The sequence below is a fragment of the Mustela nigripes genome, chromosome 7, assembly GCF_022355385.1.
Source record: "Mustela nigripes isolate SB6536 chromosome 7, MUSNIG.SB6536, whole genome shotgun sequence".
NCBI lineage: Eukaryota > Metazoa > Chordata > Mammalia > Carnivora > Mustelidae > Mustela > Mustela nigripes.
Window position 1 is genome coordinate 24,400,240 of NC_081563.1, and position 17,166 is coordinate 24,417,405.

At 46.2% G+C, this 17,166-nt stretch overlaps 1 long non-coding RNA gene across 1 annotated transcript in view; it reads left to right on the forward strand.

Annotated features, from left to right (window-relative positions):
- The window catches only part of LOC132022269 (uncharacterized), a 39,550-nt gene extending 24,805 nt beyond the window's left edge, over positions 1–14,745 (forward strand). The window contains exons 2-3 of the long non-coding RNA XR_009405568.1: positions 4,298–4,396; positions 14,650–14,745. This is a non-coding gene — a long non-coding RNA (uncharacterized LOC132022269). The remainder of the gene's footprint in view (positions 1–4,297; positions 4,397–14,649) is intronic.
- The last annotated feature ends 2,421 nt before the right edge of the window (positions 14,746–17,166 follow it).

Consider the following 17,166-nt stretch of genomic DNA (forward strand, 5'->3'; position numbering starts at 1 on the left):
AGACCTAATTTGTTATGAGCCCTAATGATGAGCCAGAAAACCTGGATTCAGATCCTTGCTTGGGTCGTGATGAGTTGCATGGTGATGAGTTGGTCTTCCTGACCAACTGTAAAATGAAAATGTTGGAAATGATGCTATTAACTTCTAAAGATCTTTTGAAACTAAATGAGAGGATGTATTTTAAAAGAGTCCAGCATGTACTGAGAGCTGACATTTTTGAGTGATTACATTTGATCGGGCAGTTTTATAAAAACTTTTTTTATTTACTAACTCATTCATCTTTGTAGCACCCTACAACAATTCTAAGGTACAATTCTCCTCACTTTCTAGGTGAAGAACTGTGATGTGTTACCTGTTCAGAGTCCAGAGCTAGAAAAGTGGTGAAACCAGAATTTCCCCCCACCCGAAAGTGTGTAGCTCAAGAGCACACAAGCTCAGGGTTTATATCAATGATTCTCAAAGATCTCCGGGCCAACTGCCCCAGCAACATCTGGGAACTTGTTGGAAATGCAAATTCTCAGAACCCACCCCAGAGCTACAGACTCAGAAATTCCAGGGGTGGGAAGCAGCAAACTGGTTGGACAAACCCCCACCACATGATTCTCTGACACTCAGTCAAGTTTGAGAATCATTAGTCTGTCCTATTTATTCTGTCAAGGTTAGTGGAATCCCAAAGAGGAGTTAGAAGCCTGGTCCAGTTGTTTCCTAGTCGTGGGACCCAGGCAAGTCATTTAATCTCCCCAGGGCTCATTTATGTCACCTCTGTATAGGGGAGAAGTATCTGCTTTATAAGATTGTTGAGGACTCTGGGGCGCCTTGGTGGCTCAGTGGGTTAAGACTCTGCCTTCAGTTCAGGTCATGATCTCAGGGTCCTGGGATGGAGCTCCAGATCGGGCTCTCTGCTCAGCAGGAAGCTTGCTTCCCCCTCTCTCTGCCTGCCTCTCTGCCTACTTGTGATCTCTCTCTCTCTGTCAAATAAATAAATTATATATATATATATATATATATATATATATATATATATATATATACACACACACACACACACACACAGAGACTGTTGAGGACTCAAAGAATGGCATGTGAACAGTGGACTAGAGTGTCACTGGGCATGACTTACTGTTGCTTCCCCACCCACTGCTCTAGCTCGTTTACCTACTCTCTTGCTCTTACATTCCTCCCCCTCAACCTTCCCTACCCATATTGGGTTGATTTTAATCATGAGAGAAAAGGAGGAATTCACAGCAGAACTGGTGTGAACCTGAGAAGGTGGGCCATGCCAAGGTGGAGGGGTCTCTTTTCTATGTTGGAAAAGTTGGGCCAAATGCAGCCCCTGCAGTGGGTGGCCTGGGCCATCTGTGTCCCAGATGCCTGGGAATGCTGCTTTTGCCAAAGTTCCTCCTGCCTGGTGCAGCCTCCCAGGGCCCTGGGGTTGCCTTACAAAGACCATAGCACTTGCCCTAGGAGCGGTGATTTTCCCCAGGGAAACCAGAATTGAGATGGCAGTTTACTCCATCACAGGCAAGGCACTCTTCAGAATTGTCTGCTGGAATGGTGGTATTTGACCTGACTCTCTGAGGTCAAGACTTTGCCTTGAGCCTGTACCTAGAACAGTTCCCATAGCAATGACCCCTAAATATTTCTTAAAGAATCTATTCCTTCTTCAGACGTGCTCATGGATCCACTACTGGGCTGTTAAAAGACTCAGATGAGTTAATGATACAAAAGTGCCTTGTCACTTTTGCTTTTTGTATTTTTTAATTTACAGTAGAAGTGTCTTTGTATCTTAAATTTACATACAATTGCCTGGGTTTTAACATATGCAAGTTCATGTAAGTGTCACCACAGACAAGATAAAGAACAATTCTAACACTATAAAGAACTCCCTCATCTACCCTTTTACTCAGACTCTTCCCCCACCCTGGAAACCTCTGATCTATTCTCTGTCCCCACAGTTTTGCCTTTTCCAGAACACCATATAATGAAATTATACAGTATATAATGAAATGTATGCCACCCCAAAATATGCTTCTTTGGCATGAAAATCATTTTGAGCTGATTATTTTAAGAAACAGTAGACACAGAAGTTTTAAAAACAGAGTAGAAGTTACCCTTTTGTAAGGGATATTTACATTCAAAAAGGAAGTCTTCAATTGCAAAGATGTCTCCTTCTTTGTACCAGGAAGAAAAGGGAGACTCTAAACCTCCAGAGTTATCAGGGGAGAAGGCACAGTCTTCAATCTGCATAACAAAATCTTACCCTATTTGCCCTGCATTTCCTAGTAATTTCCCATAGCCAGCTTCCCTCCACCCATGCCCCAAACTTCTTTCTTATGTCTTTAGCTGAAGATGGTATTTAAGGTGGTGGCTTGGACCACCTCAGAGTTACTCAGTTTTTCTGGGTATCTCTCATACATATATGAGGTATATATTAATACACTTCTGTTCATTTTTTTCTTGTTAATCTTTTATGATAGGGGGTCTCAGCCAAGAACTCAGGAGGGTGAAGGGAAAATAATTTTTCCTCCCGTGCAGTAACCCTTGAGACTGGCTTCTCCCACCAAGCAGCATGTGTGCGAGATTCATCCAAGTTGTATGCATTGATGTTTACTGTTCTTTATTACCCAGTAGTATCATATCCTGTTTCGTGGTTGTACCACTGTCTGTTTATACATTCACCCAATGAGAGATATTTGAGTTGTTTCTAGATTTTGGCAACTGTAGATAATGCTCTTATAAACATCCAAGTACAGGTTTTTGTATTAACATAGGTTTTCATTTCTCTAGTATAAATACCTAGAAGTGGTATTGCCAGGTCATATGGTAAATATATGTTTAGCTTCAGAAGAAATAGCCAAATTGTTTTCCACAGTGGCTGCTCCATTTTGCATTCCCATTAGTAATGTATGATGAGAGTTCCAGTTGCTTCATTCTTCATTTGGTATTGTCAGTATTTTTAGTTATTCTTATAGGGATGTGATGATATTTCACTCTGGTTTTAATCTGCATTTCCTCAATGACTAATGATGCTGGAGATCTTTTCATGTATTTATTTGTCACCTGTCTGTCTTATTTGGTAAGGCACCTTCTCAAATCTTTGCCCACCCACTCAAAAAATTTGAGTCTTCCTGAATTTCAGGAGGGTTTTTTTTGGTATATTCTGGGTATAAATCTGCTGTCTGATCTCTGATTTACAAATATTTTCTCCCAATCTGTCAGGTTTATACTCATTCTCTTTAAAGTGTCTCTCACAAGAGTAAATGTGTTTAATTTTGATCAAATCTAATTATTTTTTCCTCTATAGATCATGCATTTGTTATTGTACCTAAGAACTCACAAAGAATTTCTATGTTTTCTTCTAAAAGTTTTATTTCTTTATTTTTAAGATTTTATTTATTTGACAGAGAGAGAGACAGCCAGAGAGGGAACGCAAGCAAGGGGGAAGGGAGAGGGAGAAACAGGCTTCCCACTGAGTAGTGAGCCTGACGCAGGGCTCAATTCCAGGACCCTGCGGTCCTGACCTCAGCCGAAGGCACATGCTTAACGACTGAGCCACCCAGGTACCCTTTCTAAGAGTTTTATAGTTATACATTTTTCCGTTTAAGTCTATGACCTATTTTTAGTTCATCTTTGTATGAGGTATGAGGAATAGGTCAGTGTTTATTGTTCTTGTGTGGGTTGTCTACTTGTTTGGGCACCATTTGTTGAAAGAACTCTCCTCTCTCTATTGAATTGCCTTTTCCAACTTTTCCAGAAATCAAGTGCCCATACTTGTGGGGGCCTATTTCTGGATCGTCCTCTCACCAAAACCACACTGTCTTGAGGACTGTCACTTTACAGTATGTCTTAATGCCAGGTAGTGTGAGTCTCCAAATTTGTTCTTCTTTTTCCAAAAAGGCTTTGGCTTACCTTCCCATACAAATTTTAGAGTCCTCTTGTCCATACCTCCAAAGACTCTTGCTGTGGTTTTGATTGGGAAGGCCTATAGGTCAATGTGTAGAGAATTAGCATGTTAACCATGGTGAGTATTCCAATCCATTGACATGCTCCAGTGAGGAGGCTGGAGAATGTTAAGATTATAAGAGCATCCTGGCTCTGGACCCAAATCTGCCAAGTTGGGTGATCTTGGAAAAGTCACTTCCCCTCTCTGGCTCTAGAGTTCTTCAGCCATGAAATGGAAAGGTTAGATTAGATCAACTGAAAGTCCCCTTTTCAGTTCAGACATTCTGTGATTCCCAGTGTAACCTTGAACTGACCTTCCAGAACATAAGCAATATGTTATTGGGTCTCCCCTCAGGGCCTGTCTGATGAGATGATCCAAAGGCCACTGTACCCAAAGGCCAGCTCCAAAGCAAATTATTTAATGTGGGAGACCTGCTGATTCAAGACCTCAGAGGTGAGGACTCTTTCTCATTCCTAGAACACCAGAGGCCAGGTAAGAAGTCCCCCAGTGACAGCCCATCTGGGACAGAGCAGCAGATGTGGGTTTATGTTACCCCCAGTTTAGGAAAGTAGCATGAAGAGTAGGCCTTTCCAGGAATGCACAAGAGAAGAGCTTCTTACCCCCATCCCACCCTATTCTCATGTCCAGGCGATGGGGAGAAAAGCCCGGTGACTGAGCAGCACTATTTATAGTGCTCAAACATTGGAGGCAACCCAACTGCCCAGCCATCAGGGAACGCTTAAACAAAGTATGGGACATCGGGACCCTGGAATCTGGTGTAGCCATTAACAATGACAAGCATGTGGATTATGCATTGAAGTGTGCAATAGATAAAATAATGTCAAATAAAAAATGTTGGGAATCAAATAGCACTTGCATACCATTACAGTAATGCTAACATGTTTAGAAATTACATTGACAGGATTTGGAAAGAAATTACTGGTAATGCAAACAGTCTGTGATTGATAATATGAGTATAATTGAGCAGCTGTTCGGCTGAGGCACTGTGGTAAGTGCTCTGGGAGATTCAGAGAAGCTTGTGGCCTGAGGCTTGCCCCAGGAGGACCTCACAGCCGAGCTGGGAATCTATCACCAAACACAAGACTGTGAGTGAATTCTGACTGGAGGCTCCTTCCACAGTTATTCCGCCTCAAGCTTCCAAGTCGAAGCATCAGGAATCTGGTTTGAGAGGGGCTTCTACAGAACAGTTCTCCCAGGCATCTCATGGATGCTGGAGTCACATGATAAAACAAAGTTTGGGCTAGCTGGAAGCCCACCAGCTCAGGCCTCAGCCCCAGTTCAATGGCTTTGGGCCTCCAAGACTCCTGGGGCCATGTGATAGACTGAATCCCCTTCAGGTGTGCCTTGTGGAGTTCCCCCAGACTCCTGCTGGGGACTCTGACTTCTGGAGCTCCTGATCCACCATCTTTGGAAGCTGGGGTAGAGGGGGTAAAGTCTCCCACCCCTCTGGTGGGTCAGCTGCCCTGAGAGCTGCTCTTCAGAGAGCTGTTCTAGGCCAGGCTGGCTGGGCGCAGGACCCCGGATTTGGACCCAAGTGCCACTTGCCCGCTAGTGGTCCCAGGCAAGAGACTTAAAGGCCCTGGCCTCAGTTTGTCCATCCATACAAGGAGGGATGGCGTAGTGCACTTCTACGTTCTGTAACATGAAGCTTTTGTTATGTCTGTTGACTGATGAGGGATAGAAGCTCAGGGAGAGTCAGTGACAATGCCTGGGCCACAGCAGTGGGCACTTCCTAAGGGCACACAGTGGCTGGTAGCTACTCGGTTTGTTGAGAGTCCCGTGTTCACCATCAGAGCAGCTCCAGCCCCAGCTTGGCCTCTGGAACCCAGGAAGGGAGTGGCCTTGAACATTGGCTGAGTGACCAACACTGGGGCCTCAGGGCACCCTGTTTAAATCAGGCCAGTACCTTTTGATCCTTGAGGGCACAGGGGGTTCTCTGGGTGAGACGCCACAGAGCCAGGCTCTCTGTGTCATAACTGTGTCACTCCTTGTTGATAGTTAATTAGTTAATTATGGTGGAGAGGCAGAACCAGAGAAGAAATGCCAACTTTAGGTCAGAAATGGCACTTAAACCATGAGTAACTTACATTAACTCTGATGACAGGCCTACTCTGCTGCGAACAGCATGGAAGGGAGCTGGTCTTCCAGGAGACCTTTGGTTCAGGGCAACTGAGCATGGCTGGTTTCTAGGGTGAGGAGGCAGGAGAATAGGCCTGAGTGTCCCCCTGCAGAGTCGGACCCCACCCCACACCAGCTGGGAACTGCGGGTTTGGGTGGTGCCTAATTAGGTGATTTTAGACCCTTTCCTTCCCCAATGAGAGCTGAAGGAAGAAGCTGCTTGCTTCCCTATTCTCTCCAGAAGGAAGTGCTGTTCTGTTCCCCTCTCCTGGTACCAGGGTCCTTCCTCACTGATCCTTTAGAGCCAAGCTATCCTATCCTCAAACTTTTTTGGGTGACCAAAGAAATCTGTGAGATGGAGTGAGAACTCAATCATCCCTTTTGGTATTTAAGAAATGGTTACCTTAGGGACTCCTGGGTCGTTCAATTGGTTAAGCATCCAACTCTTGGTTTCGGCTCAGGTCATGATCTCAGGGTCCTTAGATGGAGCCCTGTGTGGGACTCTGTGCTCAGCAGGGAGTCTGCTTGAGATTCTCTCCCTCGGCCCCTCCCCTCACTCTCTCTCTCTCTCAAATAAATAAATAAATCTTTAAAAAAAAATAGTTGCCTTAAAGGAGGAAATGTCCCCATTAATGTTTTGAGACATGTCAGTCGGTGCCCACATTCCCCCACATCATTGAAAGGCACTGAATGTCTTCTGTCCCCACACCTTCCCAGTTACTGCCCCCTGCTACCTTCCCACCTCCCTAAGGATAGGTGACCATGTCAGTTATCATCCAACTGAGGTATCTCTGAAGAGGGAAGGGAAATGGGCCTATGTGTGACTCTCCTGAGGCAATAGGCACGAGCCATGACTGTCCCTGGCAAAGCTGGTCATTTTCCCAAGGACAGAGTCCCAGCTGCTTTCCTTGTTACACGGGATCACTCATGCTAAGCCCCTGCTGGCGTTGTGGCCTCATGTCTGGACACACTGGCCCTGTCTTCCACCCTCTTGGCCCCACATTTCTTTTCCAGCCCACTCTTTCCCCTCTACATCTTTGCATATGCTGCTCCTCTTCCAGGAACTTCTCTACCCACCCCCCCACCCCCCCTGAACACCTTATTCCCAACTCATCCTCCAGCTAACAGCTTCAACAGCATTTCTTCACCAAAGTGTTTCACAGCCCCTACTCCCAACCCCGAATCTGGGTGAGCTGTACCTGCCTGGTGCATCCATGTTTCGCCTGACCACCCCTGTCACTGTACTTACCCTTAAGGTCTCCACTGGACAGTGCTCTGTGAGCCCAGGGGACATGCGTGTCTTGACCACCATTGTCTTCCTAGATTGAATATCTTCCCAGCACAGAGTAGACGCTTGTTGAATGAATCACCTTATCAGAACTTGTGCCCAAGATTATAAATTCATTCTCACTGAGGCAGAGTATTTTCATTCAACACATGACAAAACCCCATTTAGCTTAACCTTAAAATGATGACATTCTGATTATAAATTTCAAACGCCAGCAGCCAGCTTGGAAATCACCCCCACGTAAGTGGTAGCAAATTTCATTGAGAACTGACCCTGGTCTTGTTGAAGGTCAGGGCTAGAAAATCTCTTTGACACAGATGCACCTGAGTGCACTTGTCACTCTAGTCCTTGGGAATCCTAAGATAGCAAATATGTCACTTGGAACATTTTATTTTATTTTTAGATTCAGTTTATTTATTTGAGAGAGAGAGAGAGAGAGAGAGCATGAGAAGGGGGAGGGTCAAGGGAGAAGCAAACTCCCTGCAGAGTGAGGAGCCTGACACAGGACTCAAACCTGGGACTCCAGGATCATGACTTGAGTCAAGTAGTTGCTTAACCAATTGAGCCACCCAGGTGCCCAGCATTTTATTTTTTTTAAACACTGGCCTTTGATCTAAAAAATAAAAATGTTTTGGTGCAATTTAGAGTTTGTAAAATTTTTCTTGTATATTAACTTACCTGTCTCAAAACAACCAGCAAGAAAGCAAGGCAAACCCTTTTGAAGATGAAAAGCCCAAGACCCAGAGAAGTTAAGGGACTTGCTTTAGGCTTCTCAGTCAGTACATAGCTGAGTCTGGAACCCAGCTGGATAGGCTGTCCAAACCCAGAGCTGTCTCCACCACAAGTCCTTGTCAGTACGGATGATGGAAACAGGGGCCATGCTCTTCCCAACAGCAAAGGGGTGGGTGGCCTGGATATTGACCTTGGCTTTTAGATCAGTATTACTGACTGATCACCATGTTTTATTTTTCTCTAGTTGATTATAGCTCCTTAAGGATAAGGTATACATTCTTTTCATGTTTACATATTTCAGATCCTTATAGGTTCACATGCTGCTAGAATGTAAGCCTGAAGAGGTCAAGGACTTGCCTCTTATTCACAGCCACATTCTCTGCACCTGCTAAGTGTGTATAAGTATTTACTGAAGGAAACTCTTTTTATGTTATGGGGGACCTGCTGTATAGCATGGGGCATAGCAGGTGCTCAGTCAATGCTTGAGAATCCTGCAAAGGTCAACACTGGCTCCTTCTTTAGAAGGGTGATTCAGTGGGACAGATGTCCTGGGAAGAAGGAATATCGATATTTGGGAGACAGCTGTGCCTTCAGCTATATGGTCTTTCTATTGAGAGAGAGGGTGTTTATAACAGCAAATGGCAGGAACACAAAGGAAGCAAAGCCCGGGGCTCAGTCTCTGAAGCATTTCAGATGCCACCTTCCAGAGCAGAACAATTCATTTCACACCAAGATCTCCACTCAAAATCCTCCTGCTATGACAGTCCACTATGGAAGGGATGGTGGGTCTTTTTGTACTTGGACCTGGGTGGGGAAGAGCAAAGGGTGACCGTGCATCCAGGATACAAGGCATGTGTGCTCACTGGAGAGCCTGAGGGCAGTGGGGGCTCTGGTCTGGGCCAGGCCCACTGTGAGCGAGATCATCTGAGGTCTGATACTTCCTCTCTATAAATCTCGGGATTCTATGGTTATGTTATTTTGGCACCATTGGGAGAGAGTGCCGAGCTGGTAGGTTAGCCTGGCCACTAGTTTCCTACATGTGGCTGGTTTGGAGAAGCAGGGTAGAAGGAACAACCTGAGCCACAAACATGCCTGAAATGTTCTTTTGTAGAGAAAGTGCCCACAGCGCCGTTTCCTGGGGTGCTATAGTTCAGTAGTAGACTCTGGGCTGACAACAGAGAGAAAGCATGAGTCTGGTGGCAGCTGGCAGAGCCTCCCTTGTTGGCCTGTGATCGTCTCTTGGCAAGGAAGGAAGTCTTAGACCTCAGGACAGGGAAGCAGCCGGTTCACTCAAGTGGCTCTGAGCCCGGGCCAGCCGCTGGGAATCCTGGATTTCCTCTGCTTCCACAGGTGAGACGGGTCTGGATCAGTCATTTGGAACCCAGGTGTGGGTGCCATAGACATTGAAAGCCATTCAGGGTCAGAAGTCATTGGATTATGACCCAGGATAGAACCAGGGGCCCCAGCTCACCTAGTGAGGGGGTGCCTGTTAGAAAGGAGTGGCCTATCAGTGGAGTCAGGTAGGTTTACTACGAGTGAGGCCTAGGATGGGGGAAAAAGAGAGGGTGAGCTTATTAGAAAGTTCAGGGCAATGGTACCACTCACCCCTTCCCCTTCTATTCTGACACCATGCTGGAAAGTTGGGCTCAGCTCATAACTACCTAAAGTTAGTACCAAAGAGCATCTAGTCCTACACTGTCTTCTACAAATGGTGGAAAATGAGGCCCCCTAGCCTTCAGTGACTTATCCAAAGACTTGCTTCCAGGCACATGAGGAGAACTGGTTCCCTAGACTGGTCTTAGGCCCCTACCTTCACCCCCTCAGACCTGACAGGATGTTGTGTAGCCAGTGCTAAATGGAGCTGGAGGACGGCCAAGTCTAGAAAGACAAGAACAAGCATGCCAGAGGGTATCAGATGAAGTCACAGACACAGATGTCAGCATCCTGGAGGATAACAAAAGATGTGGCAAGAGACAGAGGTTGGACGAGGAAGGGCGAACTCTCAGGAGTTTGTTACACGTCAAAGGCAAGATGAGTAAGTTGCCCACACTCCTACTGTAGTACTCACACTGATACAGTTATGAGTATTAGCTTCTACAAGTGATTCAGTAGCTGGTGAGTTCCTTGGGGGCAGGAGTTATGCCTTATTTATCTTTGGATCCCTGGTACAATCCCTGACTCCAAAAATGGTTGGTAAAGGAATGCATGCATGCATGCATGCATGAATGAATGAATGAATGAATGAAAATGTCAGCAGGGCCTACAGAACCTTTGGAATTCTGTCCTCTGCTCTGTCACCTGCTCCAAACCTGGAGCACGGAACTAAAAAATAGTAGTACCAACAGTACTCCTGTCATGGGGTTGTATGAGGATTAAATGAGATCAGGCATCTGAAATGCCCAATAAATATTAGGTGTTTTTACGATGACTATTTTCAGGAAGCAGAACCAAGGGGGACATTAAATTCAATGATCCTGGAGCATGGTGTGTAGCTCAGTGAGAAATGTAGGCTTTGGTATATCATGTGTCTCCATTTTCCTTGGCATTCCCACCTTTCTCTCCTCTCCCCACACTGATTGCTGGAATTCACCTGCTCTTTTTCTGAATCCACCTGATCTTAGATGGGAAGACCTTTATTTGAGGATGTGGGCAACCTTGCTTGTTTCTAGCCTATGCCATCATACATATCCTGGCTTTAGAGGACAGCACAGACAATAAGCCCCCCTGCTTTTATGGTTCTGCAAATGATGGTATTCCAGACTCCATGGCACCTGGAAGAACCAAGTTATCTGAGACCTTGGCCTTCTTGAATCAAGTCACACCGTGATGGTGGGCAGCCATGCCACATGCCTGCTCCGAGGCCATCTTGAACAGGGTGATAGGACAGGGCAGTGAAGGTCAGTCTCACCATTCTGACCACCTCTCCTTCTAAGCTCTGGGGAACCCTAGCTAATTCACAGGGGAATGCATGTATCCCCTTTTGGCCAGGCTTGATGATAGGAAAGCAAATCACCAGGCAGAAAATAAGAAAGACACATTAGAACTAAATGCTGAAAGGCCTTATATGCTAGGCTATGGGCTTCTAGGCTTTCACCAGCATCTGATGGGGAGCTGTTGAACATTTCAGAGAAGAGATGTATGTAACCTGATCCAAAATCCATGTTTCTGAGAGGTGATCTTGCAGACATGCAGGGAGAGAATTAGCATGGAAGGATAGAAGTGGGAGGGAATTAAGAGCAGCAAGGAGTCTCCAGGGGCAGAAGACAACTGAAAGGTGGGAGGAAAATCATTCCAGAAGACCTCCCTTGCTACCTGATGGATCAGAACCAGGTCACGTGGCCATGCCTGGCCATAACGAAGTCTGGGAAAGTAAGCAGCTGGATTTGCTCTGTCTTTCATGATGAGTGGGGTCTGCCTGTGGGGAAGGGGGCTGCTGGGGAAGGGCCGTGGGTAAGGCAGCCAGCCATGAGTACTGGTTACAAATAGACCAAGTATGGACCTCCAAAGATGAAGGCCAGGACCATGGTCAAGAGGAGGGAGAAGAGGAAGAGAGTGAAAGAGGTACTGTGGAGGTAGAATTGGCAGGGTTTGGTAACTGACGAGGGCTTGGGGAAAGGGAGGGGCTGCAGAGCATCCGGAGGGCCTTTGAGCCAGGGCAACTAGGATAGTGTGATGTGTAAGCAGAAATGGGAGGGGGGCCACAGGGGGCAAATAGGTGGTAAGCTCTGGGGTCTTATGGGTTTGAGGTGCCTATGGAACTTTCAGATGGGAACTTCCAAGTTGGAAACATGGAACTTGGAGGGACTCAAGAGAAAGTCCCTATATTACAGTCCAGCGGCTTCAGTGCTAAAGGGATCCAAAGAGAAGACTGGATGGGCCACATGAAGAGCTTCCTGCAAGAGGTGAGCAGGAAAGAGAGTTTCAAAAAGGAAATGCCATGGAGAGAAACAAGGAGGGTCACATGGAATAGGAAATGCCGGTGCAAAGGCCAGAAAGGGACAGAGGTCAGACTCATAGCTGCTGGGGAGAACTAACCTATTACAGACAAGGAGACAAACTTCCGGGTGAGGCTCGGCCAAGGTCAGGGTGGAAACAATGCTGCTAAAGGGATTTAGACTTGGAATGAGGAGCTTAGATCTCCTAAAATAAGAAAGAGAGACCCAGTGACTTTTCTTGACTTAGAGAGGATGACAAAGTGATATCTGAGAAAAACCAATCTTGTGAGTACTTCCAGAGCCTATTGCCTAAGAAGTTCCTCACTTGGAAGAAATAGAATATTTTCCCATTATGTGAATCTTCAGAGTTTAAAACAAAAAACAAAAAACTTCTCATCTCTGCCACGATCACCCTATGGAAGAGGGTTAGGGAGAGTCATCCCCATTGTAGACAAGGAAACAGACCCTGAAAAGTTAAAAGTAACCTCCTTGATGTATGAAAGGTTAGATCAGCACAGGAAAGGAGGCTCGACAGCGTTAGTCATTACAGAAATACAACGGATAACCACTGTGAGCTACTGCGACTCCCCACCAAAGTGGCTAAAATTTAAAAGACTGACAGCACCAAGTGTTGGTGAGGGCAGACAGCAACTGGAATGTTCATATTGTAGTGGTGAAGTGGGAGCTGGCACCTTCACTTTGGAGAAGCTGGGCAGGTTCTTACCGTTTGGGCTTTTTAGCTATAAAGTTAAACAGACTCTTGCCAAGTGAGTCAGGAATTCTAGTCCTAGGTATTTGCCTGTGAGACATGAAAAATATCTGTCCATACAGAAGCAAGTGCACATGTACCCATCACAGCTTTATTTATTATAGCCGCAGGGCAGGAAAAGAAACCAACATCCATCAGTGGGTGAGCAGGTAAAAGTTGGGTGGCACAAGCATACAATGACATACGACTCATCAGTAAAAAGACAGGAACTATGCCTATAGGCAATGACACAGATCAGTCTCAAAAGCCTGCTGAGAAAAAGGAACGTGCTGTTTGACTCCTTTTATATCAAATTCTAGAAGACATAGAACTAAAAAGTGATCAGCGGTTTCCTGAGAGTTGTTGGGGAAAGGGCCTTGGGTATAAAAATGCTTTACAGAGGGGGAGGCATCTGCAGGGGTGTATACATTGTTGAGAACCCATTGCACTGAACCCTTAAATGGGTGCATTTCTTGTAAGTTCTATCACGATGAAATCGATTTAAAAGAGAAGGAAAGGTGACAGTGCTTGCAGTCACCCAAGTGGGGAGTGTAAGAGTGAGGAGTAATGTCCCACCAGTGCTGCTCCAGGCTGGCAGGGTGGGCTTTGAGCAGGGGCTAGTGGGGTGTGGAAACCAGGGTGCATCAGTGCAGGTGGGCCAACCGGGGTAAGGGAAAAGATGGGTGGGCCCTAACCAAGGAACTCAGGGGCCCAATGGGCCACAGAAGAGCAGAAAGAGGACTCAGGTGGAGAGTGACAGCCCAAGCAAGTGGGGGAGCTGGGGAGAGAGGGAGCTGGGAGGTTGAGAGGCAAGTGGGTAATGAGTGGAAGCCTCTGGCAAAGAGCTCCATGGGGGCGGGGGTTGACTTCAGGGAGCACCCCAACTGAGGCAGTTGCTTGTCTTTCCAGAGGCTAGATCCAAAATGCTGCTCAGTTTCCTCTAAGACAAAGACCAAGGTCATTGTGAACTGGATCTTTCTAACAAGTTCAAGGGAAAGAGAAGAATGACTTTCACGGGCGCCTGGGTGGCTCAGTGGGTTAAGCCGCTGCCTTCGGCTCAGGTCATGATCTCAGGGTCCTGGGATCGAGTCCCGCGTCGGACTCTCTGCTCAGAAGGGAGCCTGCTTCCTCCTCTCTCTCTGCCTGCCTCTCTGCCTACTTGTGATCTCTCTCTGTCAAATAAATAAATAAATAAAAACCTTTAAAAAAAAAAAAAAAGAATGACTTTCACGCATGGGGTGAGCCAGAGGTGTCTCTTTTCTGTTCCAGCCTATGCAGATGTGTTTGATTTCCTTGAGTTCTGGGAGGGCAGATGGTATGGGTGTGTCTTCATATGCCCCCCCTCCCCCATAAAAGGGACCCTACTGGATGTCGTCATCCAGTAAGTGCTAAACTGATGCAGTTTCGTAAAAAAGTAAAACTACACAGCTTTACATTCCTTTGTGTTTCTCAGTGTCCTAATCTTCACAGAGGCATCAATGTGTCCTTCCTTAGTCAAAACACAGATCTTCTTTACACTGAAATGGACTTGAATAATCCCAACCTTATTAACTTCTCTGCATGATTAGAGTTGAATTCTAGGAACGGAGGAATGCAAGACACCTTATTCCTTTGTCTTCCTCATAATGCCTGGAGTTAGTCAACTGTGCAACAAGATTGGTCCCCTCGATTTTTTCACTGGTCATGGTGGTCTGCACTCCTTGGGATAGAATGCTAACGATCTCGAGCTACAGACTTTATGTTGTTGGAGCCGTACACGGAGAGAAAAAAAAATACATATTTTGAATCATTTAACACAGTCTCTCACCACGCCGCCAAACTCCATAAAAAGCTCCTTTCAATGTCTCTGTTCTTTCCCCCACAGTCCTTGGCTTAGTCTCATCACTATCCCCAGAAATTCAGCTCTGGCCCTCAGCTTACAAACCCAACTCAAGCGTGGAGCTCACCAACCCTGCCCATCTTTGCAAGCAGGTGAGTGATGAGTACACACCGAAGGCGGCGTGCCCTGAAAGTTTCACACCTACGCACACCCACAGAGCATTCACCCCACAAAGCACGGTTCTTTCTAAGCAGGATGTGGCAAACATTGTTGGTGCCTATTTGGCCATCATTCCCCAGACTTTCTGGCCAAGGGAAATATCCCCGGGGCCTGGCAAAGTGTTGTAACTGGTCCAGGCCAATGGTTCTTTGTTGTTGTTGTTGTTCAAGACTATATTTTTAGAGCAGTCTTAGGTTCAAAGTGACATTGATGGGGAAGAGACAGAGTTTCCCCAAATTCTCCCTGCTCCCACACATGTATAGTATTCCCCCCCACCCATTATCTCCATCCCCCACCAGAATGGTACCTATGTGACCAAGGATGAACTTGCACCCACATGTCATCATCACCCAGAGCCCAGAGTATACATCAGGGTTCACTCTTGCTGGTGTGTATTCTACTGGTTTGGATGAATATACAATGACGTGTTTCCAGCATAATAACATCATACAGCATTGTGATCGATCATATTATATATATCCTATCAGATATTCAATTTCACTGATCTAAAAATCCCCTGTGCTCTACTCATCCCTCCCCACTAACTGCTGGCAACCACTGATCTTTTTACTGTCTTACAGTTTTACCTTTTCTAGAATGTCATAGAGTTGGAATCCTACAGTGTGTAACATTTTCAGATTGGCTTATTTCCTTTAGTAATATGCATTTAAGTTTCCTCCATGTCTTTTCATGGTTTGACTAGCTCATTTCTTCTTGACGCTGAATGAAATTCCATTGTCTAGAGGGACCCGTGGTTTATCTACCCATTCACCTACAGAAAGACATCTTGGTTGCTTCCGAGTTTGGGCTGTTATGAATAAAACTGCCATGAACATCCCCATGTGGGCACTTGTGCTGATCAAGCTTTTTTAAAAAAATTGTTATTATTATAATAATAACATTGTTATTTTTATCACCCTATGGAATCTTTTTAGACTTTCTTCCCCCTAGTAGCCTCCCACGAAATTTTAACACCATAGATATACTGTGTATGTTTATATGCTGTATGTGTATCTCTGCTTTATACATAAAAAGAGTAAGAATTTTTGCTCCCTGAAACCCATTTTCACCCCCTGGAGGGTGACATCGCCCCCTTTGACAATGCATGGTCTTAGTCAACAAAGAAGGACCTTTGCCGGTGACTGGTCTGGAGTGGGCATCTGATCCAGTTCTGGCAGGTGAAACATGAAGGAATCCTGTTTGGGAAAGACTTTCCTCCTTGATTAAAGAGACATGGGAAGAGAAATGGCCTTTAGTCACTACCCACTTCCAGTTATGGTCTCCCAGGTGAGGACTTGCCACTTGGAACTAGGGCTGCCATCTTTTATCCGTGAGAACCGTAGAGAGAAAAGACAGGAAAAGCCTAGGCCCTGCTGAAATCACTGGGCCATCAAACGGTCCTAACCCCTGCCTGTTTCCCGATGTTCTATTAAATACAGTAGTGGATGTTGGTATGTTTGAAGCCACTCTCAGTAGGATTTTGTAGACCTTGCAGCCTAAAGCCTTCTAGCTGTTAAGTAAGGTTTCTGCTGCTACGAAAGAAGTTGTTTCTCCCCATGGCACCTTTCACGGAGGCAGGCTTGAACAAGAAGGACAGAGAGGACGTTAGTGTGCTGGGCTCGCAAGCATCTGGACATGAATAAGGGATGTGGTCCAGGCCTCTGAGAAGGACGCCAGGGAAAGCTGTGCTGAGAAGTCACCACTGTAGCCACATGGCGAGGTCTCCTTCAGGCCAGTGGTCCACAGGAAAGTGCTAGAATTTGAACCCTTGTGTCATATAAAGCAAATGAGGGACGATGATAACTGTTCCCCCAAATAAAAGTACCTTAGTTCTCGCTCTCTGGGTGTCTTACACAGTGAATCAGACGCTGAGGTTATGCGCTCCTGGGGCAGAAATCCCCATGTGGGGCTCCCCCCAGACCCTGCTTCTCCCTGGCCCACCTGCTGTCCAGGGCGGATCGGGGGTACTTCTCCCCCCAGAAGCAGGAGGGTAAGGTGTGAGGACAGGCCAGGCTGCGTGTCTGCCAGCACAAGTCTGGTCCCGGCCCCGAATGTAGGTAGCAGTTACTCTAAGACCCACGGACAGGAGGGGGACACCAACCTAGAGAAGGAGCACCCAGTCCCACCATATTTATAAAATGAGGAGACTGAGGCCCAGAGGGGTGAATACAGGGAGCTAGGGGTCCAGGCCAACCACTCACCTCCAAAGAGGTCAAAGATGACTCCGGTAAGACCAAGATGTTGGTAGTGCTGGGAGCAGAGCCTTTGTCTCCTGACCCCCACACAGAGGCCTTTCCCAGGACCCTGGGGCTATCATTTATTGCTCCTCATCCTGAGCTAACC